Genomic DNA, 12,939 nt, shown 5'->3' with positions numbered 1-12,939 from the left:
CTTGTGGAGGTCTACAAATTATTTTCTGAGGTCTTAGCTGATTTCTTTTAGATTTTCCCATGATGTCAAGCAAAGAGGCACTGAGTTTGAAGGTAGGCCTTGAAGTACATCCACAGGTACACCTCCAATTGACTCAAATTATGTCACTTAGCCTATCAGAAGCTTCTAAAGCCATGACATCATTTTCTGGAATTTAGCAAGCTGTTTAAAAGGCACAGTCAACTTAGTGTATGTAAACTTCTGACCGTCTGGAATTGTGATACAGTGAATTGTAAGTGAAATAATCAGTCTGTAGACAATTGTTGGTAAAATGACTTGTCATGCACAAAGTAGATGCCCTAACCGACTTGCCAAAACTATAGTTTGTTAACAAGAAATTTCTGGAGTGGTTGAAAAAGCAATGACTACAACCTAAGTGGATGTAAACTTCCGACTTCAACTATGTGAGAATGCTATTCATTGACTACAGCTCAGCGTTCAACACCATAGTGCCCACAAAGCTCATCACTAAGCTAAGGACCCTGGAGCTAAACATCTCCCTCTGCAACTGGATCCTTGACGGGCCGCCATCAGGTGGTAAGGGTAGGTAACAACACATCCGCCACGCTGATCCTCAACACAGGGGCCCCTCAGGGGTGCGTGCTCAGTCCCCTCCTGTACTCCCTGTTCACTCATGACTGAACGGCCAGGCACGACTCCAACACCATCATTACGTTTGCCTATGACAACAGTGCTAAGCCTGATCACCGACAATGATGAGACAGCCTATAGGGAGGTCGTCGGAGACCTGGCGGTGTGGTGCCAGGACAACAACCTCTCCCTCAATGTGATCAAGACAAAGGAGATGATCATGGACTACAGGAAAAGGAGGACCAAAAACGCCCCCATTCTCATCGACGGGGCTGAAGTGGAGCAGGTTGAGAGCTTCAAGTTCCTTGGTGTCGACATCACCAACAAACTATCATGGTCCAAACACACCAAGACAGTCGTGAAGAGGGCACGGCAAAGCCTATTCCCCCTCAAGAGACTGAAAAGATTTGGCATGGGTCCTTATAACCTCAAAATGTTTTACAGCTGCACCATCGAGAGCATCACTGCCTGGTATGGCAACTGCTCGGCCTCCGACCGCAAGGCACTACAGAGGGTAGTGCCTACGGCCCAGTACATCGCTGAGGCCAAGCTTCCTGCCATCCAGGACCTCTATACCAGGCGGTGTCAGAGGAAGACCCTAAAAATTGTCAAAGACTTCAGCCACCCTAGTCATAGACTCTTCTCTCTGCTACCGCACGGTAAGCGGTACCGGAGCGCCAAGTCTAGTTCCAAAAGACTTCTAAACAGCTTCTACCCCCAAGCTATAAGACTCCTGAACAGCTAACCAAATGGCTACCCAGACTATTTGCATTGCTGCACCCCCCACCTCCCTTCTTTTACGCTGCTGCTACTCTCTGTTTATTATCTATGCATAGTCACTAACTCTACATTCATGTACATATTACCTCGACTAACCGGTACCCCCTGTATATAGTCTCTCTACTGTTATTTTACTGCAGCTCTTGAATTATTTGTTACCTACATTATTTTACTTATCTATTTTTTACTTAACACTTATTTTTTCTTAAAACTCAATTGTTGATTAAGCGCTTGTAAGTAAGCATTTCACTGTAAGATCTGTTACAGTGTTACCTGTTTTATTCAGCACATGCTATTTGATCTGACTAAACAGGAGAGGTCAAAAGGTAAAGCCCTGGGGGATCCCAACAGAATAGCTGAGTGTTGGTGATATCTGCCCTGGGGTGATATCTGCCCTGGGGTGATATCTGCCCTGGGGTGATATCTGCCCTGGGGGATCCCAACAGCATAGCTGAGTGTTGGTGATATCTGCCCTGGGGGATCCCAACAGCATAGCTGAGTGTTGGTGATATCTGCCCTGGTGAATCTGCCCTGGATCCAAAACATCGGAGCTGAGTGTTGATGATACTCCCATATGCCCTGGGGATCCAAACAGCGGTAGCTGAGTCTTGGTATATCTGCCTGGGGTATTCTGCCCTGTGGGATCCCAACAATACGTAGCTGAGGGTGGATGATATCTGCCCTGGGGTGATATCTGCCTGGGCCACCTGATTGGTGAATCCCAACAGTACCGTAGCTGAGTGTTGTGATATCTGCCCTGGGTGATATCTGCCCTGGGGATCCCAACAGCGTAGCTGAGTTGGTGATATCTGCCCTGGTGTATCTGCCTGGTATCCAACAGCGTGCGAGTGTTGGTGAATCTGCCCTGGGTGATATCTGCCCCTGGTGGGATCCCAACATCGTAGCTGAGTGTTGTGATATATCTGCACCGGGAATGCCGGGATCCCAGACAGCGTACTGAGTATGGTGATATCTGCCCTGGGTGATTATCTTGCCCTGGGGATCCCACATCGTAGCGGAGTGTTGATTATATCTGCCCTGGGTGATATCTGCCTCTGGGCGGATTCGCCGAAACAGCAAAGCTGGAAAGATGTGATATCTGCCCTGGGGATACCAAACAGCATAGCTGAATGTGAATGTTGGGTGATATCTCCCTGGGGGGTTATATCTCCCTGGATCCCCCACATCGTAGCGGAGTGTTAGAATCTGCCCTGGTGCATATCTGCCCTGGTGATCCCAACAGGCGTAGCGAGTGTGTGATATCTGCCCTGGGGATATTCTGCCTGGGATCCCAACATGTACGGATTGATGATATCTGCCCTGGGGTGATATCTGCCCTGGGGATCCCAACAGCGTAGCTGAGTGTTGGTGATCTGGTTACTCACTGACACATTGCGTTCGGTTTAGAAAGGATCTCATATAAAAGTAAACGACGCATCAAAGTGATTCTATTCAATCTACTTCGAATAACGTATAATTATTAATTACGCTCCTAATAATGTATATGCCTAATAGTAATACGACCAAAATGACCTCTCAGGGACTCTCATTTCCACCCGAGAGTAACGGTTAATGTGATTGGATATTAATTATTTGACTAGGCTTCCTGTATTTGACATTGTGTTGTAATTTCACTGAACACTAGATGGTTTAATTTAATTTGGGGCGGTGAAACGAGGCTACTCATGCGAGAAAGAGAAAGAAAAAAAAAACATTTTAAAAATAACGAATCACATTTTTATTTGGCGTACCCTCGACGGCATTGCTCGTACCGCCAGTTTGGGAATACCTGGTGTAATGGAATGTATTTCCTTGTGTGGTTTTGTGGATATTTTTTCCTTCTTATGTAGGCGTCATAATCAGTCATAAAATAACACAATATATATCACAACAGGTGTAAATACACACAGTGCATTTACCATAAAAGGCCTGATTGGTGGAGTGCTGCAGAGATGGTTGTCCTTCTGGAAGTTTCTCCCAACTCCACAGAGGGACTCTGGAGCTCTGTCAGAGTGACCATTGGGTTCTTGGTCACCTCCCTGACCAAGGTCCTTCTCCCCCGACTGCTCAGTTTGGCCGGGCGGCCAGCTCTAGGAAGAGTCTTGGTGGTTCCAAACTTCTTCCATTTAAGAATGATGGAGGCCACTGTGTTCTTGGGGACCATCAATGCTGCAGACATTTTTTGGTACCCTTCCCCAGATCTGTGCTTCGACGCAATCCGGTCTTTGCTCTGACATTCACTGTCTACTGTGGGACCTTATATAGACAGGTGTGTGCCTTTCCAAATCATGTCCAATCAATTGAATTTACCACAGGTGGACTCCAATCAAGTTGTAGAAACATCTCAAGGATGATCAATGGAAACAGGATGCACCTGAGCTCAATTTTGAGCCTCATAGCAAAGGGTCTAAATACTTGCGTAATACTTTGTTTTTTATTTGTAATACATTTGCAAAAATGTCTAAAAACCTGTATTCGCTTTGTCATTATGGGTTATTGTGTGTAGATTGATGAGGAAAACATGTAATTTAATCAATTTTAGAATAAGGCTGTAAAGTAACAAATGTGGAAAACGTCAAGGGGTATGAATATTTTCCGAATGCATTGTATGTATCATGACAGTGTTATGACCATATTATGACAGGTTATGTCAGCTGTTATGACACATTATGACCATGACATAATGCGTTATGACGCTGGGTGTCAAGTAAAGTGTTACAATTGGGTACTTTATCCACCACTGCCCCTTCGCCCAGCCCCTTGTCCCAGCCCATGTTCCTGGTCCCCTACTTCAGCTTAAATAGCCACCCCTCGGGCCACTGGCCCTCCTTACCTCCAGGTTCTTTCTCCATGCCCGTCTGCTTGGCGGTGGTGCTGGTCTGTCCCTGTCCCAGTTCAGCCTCCAGCCCTTTCCCTCCTCCAACCACCCCATTGTAGATACTGTCCATGGAGGGGGGGCTGCCTCGACTCTTCTGTGGCGAGGGAGGGGGGCTGTCCTTCATCTGACCACCTCCTCCTCCTCCTCCTCTCTCTCCCCCTTGCCGCTCCTTGAGCTTCTTCTGCAGACGCTCGTAGGTCTTGCTGGCCCTTTCGTCGCGGTGGACGAACGGTGGCGGGCGTCCGTGTGGTGAGTGAGAATCTGCTGAGACCAGACGCAGAGACACTTAGACACGCAGAGACACTTAGACACGCAGAGACACTTAGACACGCAGAGACACTTAGACACGCAGAGACACTTAGACATCCAGAGACTTCGACTCCGAGACACTTAGACCCCAAGACACTTAGCACCAGAGACTTAGACACGCGAGACACTAAGAACGCAGAGACTTAGAAGCAGAGACATTGACACTTGTGGTCATTCTCAAGAGGCGGGGACAGGCGGGTGGACAAAACAAAACTTGCAAAAATTCTCGACAACTCCAAGCATTGATTATAGTGCAAAATGCGGATTATGTGTGTGACCTTAGACATTTAGGCCCAGGAGAACATTGGACACGTCGCCGGAGGACCTTATAGCCACGGCGTAGAGATTGACACGCAGAGACACACAGAGACACTTAGACACAGAGACACTTAGAACGCAGAACACTAGCAGGACATTAGACACGCAGAGACACTTTAGACACGCAGAGAGCACTAACACACAGATAACTATCTCCCTTTGTTAGGTCAAGCCTAAATAGAGTTGAGTAAAAATGTGCTTAAACAAGTCACTAAATAGTTGGTATGACTCACTCTGTGGTGCCAATACTATGTTTAATTAGATTTTGTCAGGGACAGCCCTCATCTCTGTACTCCAGCACATACATTATCTGTAAGCCATCTCAGTCGAGAGTGAAAACGTCAAGGGGTCTGAATGCTTATGTAGCTATAGGTATACTATATAGTGTATAGTGCATTATATGCTATCATGATAAGTCTATTGTGTGTTATGTATATATGTGGGCGGTATATATATGAGTGTATATATGTAGTGTATAGTGTATCTATGTAGTGTATTGGTGTCAAGTGTATAACTATGTATGTATTTGTGTATAGCATATGTATACTATGTCTAGTGCGTAGTGTCATAATACTGTAGCTGCATCTAGTGTAATGGTTGTACGTGTAGTAACATGTAGTGCGGTAGGATACTATGGTAGATCTTGTTGATGGAATGTGAGATACTGTAGTACATGTAGTGTGTAGGTGTATATCCATGTAGTGCAATACGCATGTAGTGCGTAGTGCTATACGTATGTAGTGATATTGTATATTATGTAGTTGCGTAGTGATTACTATGTACGTGCTACTATAGTGTAGTGTTAACCATGTAGTGCTACCATGTAGTGCGTAGTGTTACTATCTAGTTTATGTTAGTCGTATGATAACTTGTGAACATGTGTGTGTCTGTATGCTGTATACTATTGTAGTGACTACTTGTGGTAGTAATATGTAGTGCTATAGTTACTATGTAGTGCTAGTGTATGCTATGTATATGTGGCGTAGTGTATATCTATGTATGTATACTCATTAGTTAGTGACGTAGTAGTGATACTATGTAGTGCTATTACTATGATGGTAGTGTACTATAGGACTATGTAGTGGTAGTTGTAATACTATGTGTGTGTTAGTATGTAGTGATACACTGTAGTGGGGTAGCCGTTACTATTGTAGTTGTGTTGAGTGTAATACAATGTCAAGATGCCGTAGTGTTGATGAGAATGTAGTGTATTTACTATGTAGTGGATATAGAAACTACATTAGGCTCTGGTAAATGTGGTGCCGGGAGATGGGTCTGGGTAGTTATGGGTGCTCATGTCCCCCGCCATGCGTAGTGTAAGAGGTGTGGTGGGGGGGGCAAACCTGGCGGGCAGTGAGGAGCATGGGCGGCAGGCTGAGGCGTGGGGTGGAGGAGGGGGGTGGTGCAGGGGGAGTGATCCCAGCGTGGACACTTCTGGCTGCTGAGTAAGAACAGAAACGGTCGTACCCATTCTCTCTATGATTGTGGAGGAGAGGTAGGGAGATAGAGATTTGGGGAGAGAGCGCGAGAGAGAGGCAGAGAAGTAGAGCGCGTATGAAGAGATAGGGAGCTGAGAGCTGTGTGTGGAGAGGATAGGGAGAGAGAGCGGAGAGAGATAGGGATAGCAAAGAGAGCTGCTCATAGAGAGGTATATATGTTGGGAGAAGTGAGCGACAAGCGCGAGAGATATGGGAGAAGGAGCGCGAGAGAGTAGCGAGAGAGGCTTTGAGCGGAGAGATAGGGAGAGAGAGCGCGAGGGATAGGGGGGGCGAGAGAGATAGGGGAGAGGCGGCGCGCGAGAGATAGGAGAGAGGCAGGAGGAGATTAGGGAGAAAGAGAGGCGAGAGAGATGGGAGAGAGTAGCAAGGTGGGAGAGCTAGGAGAGAGGAGCGGGCGAGAGAGATGGGAGAGAGAGCGCGAGAGAGATATGTAGGGAGTGAGAGGAGTCATCACTCCGAGGAGATTAGGGAGAGGAGCGCGGAGAGATAGGGAGAGGAGGCGAGAGAGATAGGGAGAGAGCGCAAGGAGATAGGGAGAGAGAGCGGAGAGAGATACGGGGAGAGGCGCGGAGGAGATTGGGAGAGAGAGCGAGGAGATAGGGAGAGAGCGGGAGGATAGGGAGAGGGGAGAGAGAGAGAGGTAGGAGAGAGATATGAGAAGTAGGGGAGAGAGGCGTGAGAGAGGTATGGAGAGAGCGTGAGAGAGGTAGGGAGAGAGAGGGGGAGAGGAGAGAGAGAGAAACTATTTTATTTTGGTAACCTTTCTTATAAGATTGAGAAATAGGTTAATTAAGGGGTCAAATGTTTTGATTGTTGTCTAGAGGAAGGTAGAGTATTCATGCATAGGAGGAAAATCGACTGAAAGGAGAACTACAAGATCTAATCAGTTTCAGGAAGTTCCGCTTGTTTACTAGCAGACAGCTCATATCCTGTTTTCATCAGAAAGTTCCCTTGTTTACTCGAAGTATCCCTGTTTACTCCAGAAGTATCCTTGTTACTCCAGAAAGTTCCCCGTTGTCTTATCCAGGAAGTATATAAAAAAATTGTTATAGAATACTCTGACCGAAATAATAACTAAAGAAACACAAAGTGTATGTGGTGCTTAGTGACCTGAAGCAGCCAGACTTATTGATATCCTTGTCTCCTCCCGGGAGTATCCTTTTTGTCTTTTCCAGGGGGAAAGTTTATCCTGGTTGGTCTTTACCTTGTCCAGGGAGTTATCTTCTTGTCTTTACGCAAGGGAAGTAATCCTTTGTATTACTACCAGTGAAGGTATCGTTTAGTTATTCGGGAAATCTCTCATTTGTCTTACTCCAGAAAGTATCCCTGGTTTACTTCCTGAAGTGATCTTGGTTTATTAGGAAGTAGTCCCTACTTGTCTTAATTCCAAAAGGTTTTGTTTTAGCTTCGAAGTTCTTTGGGTTCCTCCGGCTCTTATCTTGGTTTATTCCCAGGAAGTATTGCACCCTTGTCTACCCTCGAGTTACCCTTGTACTTTCAGGTTATATACCCTTGTTCTTTCTCAGAAAGGTTTCCTTTACTCAGAAGTTTCTTGTCTTATCCAGGAGTATCTTGTCTTACCTCCGCGGAAGTATTCCTTGTCTTACTTCCAGACAGTATAGTCCCTTGTCTATCAGGAAGTTAACCGTTGTCTTACTCAGAAGTATCTTGTCTACTCCAGATAGTATCTGTTATCAGGAGTTTATCACTTGTCTTTACTCCAGGCAGTTCCTTGTCTTATACAGATATCCCTTTCTTCCAGAAGTTCCTTGTTTACTGCAGGAAGTATCCCTTGGTTTACTCAGGAAGTAATCTCTTGTTTAACTCAGAAGTATCCCCCTTGTCTTACTCCAGGAAGTATCCCCCTTGTCTTACTCCAGGAAGTATCCCCTTGTCTTACTCCAGAAATGATCCCCCTTGTCTTATTCCACATGTTGTTGTGTTACTGCCTGAATTCAACATGGATTACATTGCTTTTTCTTCCTCACCCATCAACACACAATAACCCATAATGACAGTGAAAACATTTATTTTTTTATTTTTTATTCTTGCAATGTCTTGAAAATGAAATACAGAAATCTCAATTACATAAGCCTTCATACACCTGGAGTCAATACATGTTAGAATCATATTTGACAGCGATTACAGCTGTGAGTCTTTCTGGGTAAATCTCTACGAGCTTTCCACACCTGGATTATACAATATCTGTACAGTATTCTTTTAAAAATACTTGAAGATCTGTCAGGTTGGTTGTTGATCATTGCTATACAGCCATTGTTCAAGTCTTGCCATAGATTTTGAAGCCAATTTAAGTCAAAACTGTCAGGAACATTTAATGTCCTCTTTCTAAGCAGCTCGGGTGTAGATTTGGCCTTGTTTTTTAGGTTATTGTCCTGCTGAAAAGGTGAATTCATCTCCCAGTGTCTCGTGGAAAGCAGACTGAACCAGTTTTTTCTCTAAGATTTTGCCTGTGCTTAGCTCTATTCCGTTTATTTTTATCCTAAAAAACTCCCTAGTTCTTGCCGATGACAAGCATACCCATAACATGATACAGCCACCACCATGCTTGAAAATATGGAGGCAGTTAGTGATGTGATGTGCTGGATTTGCTCCAAACATAAGGCTTTGTATTCAGGACAAAATTATATAATTTTTATTTTTGTTGCAGTTTTATTTTAGTGCCTTTTTGCGAACAGGATGCATGTTTTGTAATATATATATATATATTTGTTCTGTACAGGTTTCCTTCTTTTCACTCTGTCCTTTAGCATTCTGGAGTAACTACACTGTTGATGATCCATCCTCAGTTTCCTCCTGTACACGCTCCCGAGTAGCGCAGCGGTCTAAGGCACTGCATCTCAGTGCAAGAGGTGTCACTAGAGTCCCTGGTTCGAATCCAGGCTATATCACATACGGCCGTGATTGGGAGTCCCATAAGGCAGAGCACAATTGGCCCAGCGTCATCCGGGTTTGGCCGCTGTAGGCCGTCATTGAAAATAATAATTTGTTCTTAACTGTCTTGCCTAGTTAAATAAATATATATATTTTTATAAATTAAAAAAACAGTAACGGTTTTAAAGTCCCCATTGGCCTCATGGTGAAATCCCTAAGTGGTTTCCTTCCTCTCTGGCAACTGAGTTAGGAAAGACGCCTGTATGTTTATAGTGACTGGGTGTATTGATACACCATCCAAAGTGTAATTAATAACGTCACCATGCTCAAAGGGATATTCAAAATTTGCTTTTTATATATTCCGTTGTTTTAATCTACCAATTCACTGCTCGATTAACCTTACAGATAACTGTATGTGGGGTACGGAGATGTTAAAACATTATTATTGCACACAAAGTGTCGTGTGACTTAAGCAAACTGTGACTCCTGAATTTTAAGCTCGCCATAACAAAAGGGATTGAATACTTATTGAATGAAAGACATTTTCAGTTTATTGACTTTAACATTTCTAAAAAACCTGATACCACTTCCACGGGGCATTGTGTGTGTAGGCCGGTGACCCCAAAAAATCTAAATTGAATCCATTTTAAATTCAGGCTGTAACGTAACAAAATATGGAAAACGGAATACTTTCTGAAGCCACTGTACATTATAAAACAGGAAGAGGAGGAGCATACCTGTGAAACAGGAAGAGGGGGAGCATACCTGTGAAACAGGAAGAGGGGGAGCATACCTGTGAAACAGGAAGAGGGGGAGCATACCTGTGAAACGTATCCAGGAGGCACATATATTGGAGGCACTGAACCATTCGGGGACATCATGGGAACCTGAGCAGGGCCTACAATGGAAGAAAAACACATTCATATACTTATTTTATTTCCCCCCCAGGCAAAAGTTCAAGTCAACTTGTATACGTAAAAAGGCAGACGTATTTTGTATTTCATTTTTGTTCAATAATCTCCCATTGGGTCAATAGAGAATTTTCTAACAATCTCCATGTGGCCGCAGCCTCAACCAACAGTCCAAATGATGCATCACAATGGCAAGTCCGCTCAGTCAATATCAGTCTCCTGGAGAGCCTATCGATGTACATCAGCACATTTTTAATAAAAATCTATCCCGTTTTCAAACTGACGCTCTCAGATCAAAACTACACTGTAAGCAGAACGGACAACGTTACAGGAAGTTCCTGAGGAATAACAACGATCCTCCTGTGTCTGAGGTGGTTATGGATTTATCACAAATGGCACCGGAATCCGCATGTAGGGCACTAGCTAGGTAATAGGGAGTCCTTTGGGATGTATAGAACCGCAGCTAGCACACACACACACAGAGAGAGAGAGAGAGAGAGAGAGAGAGAGAGAGAGAGAGAGAGAGAGAGACGAAGAGATAAAGGCAGAGAGAGAGAGAGAAGGGGGAGAGAGAGTAGAGAGAGAGAGCGAGAGAGAGAAGAGAGAGAGAGAGAGAGAGAGAGAGAGAGAGGAGAGAGAGAGAGAGAGAGAGAGAGAGAGAGAGAGAGAGAGAGAGAGAGAGAGAGAGAGAGAGAGAGAGAGAGAGAGAGAGAGAGAGAGAGAGAGAGAGAAGAGAGGAGAGAGAGAGAGAGAGAGAGAGAGAGAGAGAGAGAGAGAGAGAGAGAGAAGAGGAGAGAGAGAGAGAGAGAGAGAACACTCTGCCTAGCTGGTACTTTCTTTAACACATTCCTCCACTGTGAACGCAGGAGATAAACATGAGAACGAAAGTCCACCACACGTAACACACACGTAAAAACACACACACGCGCAGTGAACACACAATCACACAGGAGCGCAGTGAACACACGCAAATACACACACTAACCTCCCGACTGTCCTGGCGACAGAGCGTTTCTGTTCATATTGAACGTAGAAGGTAGACGGAGAAAGAAGGTAAAATAGTGTCTTTTAGTTAGGCTTAAGAGGCCCTCATACAGAGACAGGCTAGTACTGTGCTATTCTATCCCCGCCCCTTCCCCCCCCACTCCTCTGAGTGGTCGGAACAGCGCCCTCCTACCAGTAGTGGAAAGAACACATCAGCAGTCAGACGAAGAACACTTCCGTGTTGTGTTCTGCTAATCTTTCAGGACACACTTCCGTGTTGTGTCTCCTAATCTTCTTTCAGGACACACTTACCGTGTTGTGTCTGCTAATCTTTTCAGGACACACTTCCGTGTTGTGTCTCCTAATCTTTTCAGGACACACTTCCGTGTTGTGTCTGCTAATCTTTTGAATGGGCCGACTGTTTTCATGAATTAGATGATACAATGTTAATTTCAGCGATACAGTCGCTAGTGAAAGTCTACACACCACCTGTACAGTCTTCACACTTTGCTACATTAAAATTACTTTTGATTATTTTTCCCTATCGATCTATGAAACTTAGTCCACATTTTGAAAATGTCAAAGAAAAATGATAGAAATCATCCAAATTAGAAATGAAATGAAACATTAAATGAGGATGTATTGATAATGAGTTAATACTTGGTGGAAGCAACCGCCAGCCATCAGACCGGTTCATCTTTTAGAATACGATGCTACCAAGCCTGCACAACTCGTCCAGCAACATACACTGAGTAGACAAAACATTAAGAACACCTGCTCTTCCATGACAGACTGACCAGGTGAATCCAGGTGAAAGATATGATCCCTTATTGATGTCACTTGTTAAATCCACTTTAATCAGTGTAGATGAAGGGGAGGAGACGGGTTAAAGAAGGACTTTTAAGCCTTGAGACAATTTAAACATGGATTGTGTGTGTGTGACAATCAGAGGGTGAATAGGCAAGACAAAATATTTAAGTGCCTTTGAACGGGGGTATGTTAGTAGGTACCAGACGCACTGGTTTGTGTCAAGAACTGCAACGCTGCTGGGTATTTCCAACACAACAGTTTCCCGTGTGTATCAAGAATGGTCCACCACCCATAGGACATCCAGCAAACTTGACACAACTGTGGGAAACATTGGAGTCAACACGGGGGGGTTCAACTGGAGTCAACACGGGGGGGTTCAACTGGAGTCAACACGGGGGGGGGGTTCAACTGGAGTCAACACGGGGGGTTCAACTGGAGTCAACACGGGGGGGTTCAACTGGAATCAGGGCCTAAAATGTACTTTTTGGTCCATCTACCAGCCATTCAGATGTATTATTTTCTTTACCAACAAAACACAAAAACAGATGATTTGTGACTGAGTCTTATAACCAAAATATGACACGACACAAAAAAAAATGTTCACCTGCCCCTTTAAGGGCGGGAGATTACCGTGGCAATGCAACTCGAGTCATGTTTGTGCAGGAATGTCATGCCTGCAAGTTTTCCTACAAATTTGGGCTACTTTGAAAACGATGTCGCAGGTGAAAATGTTTTGGTCACGGGTTTTTGGGTTACTTCTAATTTGCACCGCTGCCACCATGGCATTTTCTCATGAAATATATACTTCACTGTGACCTGCTGCTGACTATCAAGCAGTGAGGCCGACTGTTGCTTAGTGAGTGAGTGGTGGGGAGGGCCAGAGGGGAGGTGTGTGTTGAGTGAATGGTGGGGAGGGCCAGAGGGGAGG

The 12,939-nt window shown here is 44.7% G+C and overlaps 1 pseudogene; it reads right to left on the bottom strand.

Moving 5' to 3' along the window:
- The window catches only part of LOC112074102 (fibronectin type-III domain-containing protein 3A-like), a 76,427-nt pseudogene extending 65,080 nt beyond the window's left edge, over nt 1-11,347 (bottom strand).
- Between the last annotated feature and the right edge of the window lie 1,592 nt (nt 11,348-12,939).

This window comes from Salvelinus sp. IW2-2015, unplaced genomic scaffold (genome assembly GCF_002910315.2).
Source record: "Salvelinus sp. IW2-2015 unplaced genomic scaffold, ASM291031v2 Un_scaffold2496, whole genome shotgun sequence".
NCBI lineage: Eukaryota > Metazoa > Chordata > Actinopteri > Salmoniformes > Salmonidae > Salvelinus > Salvelinus sp. IW2-2015.
This window is presented reverse-complemented; position numbering and strand designations above follow the sequence as displayed.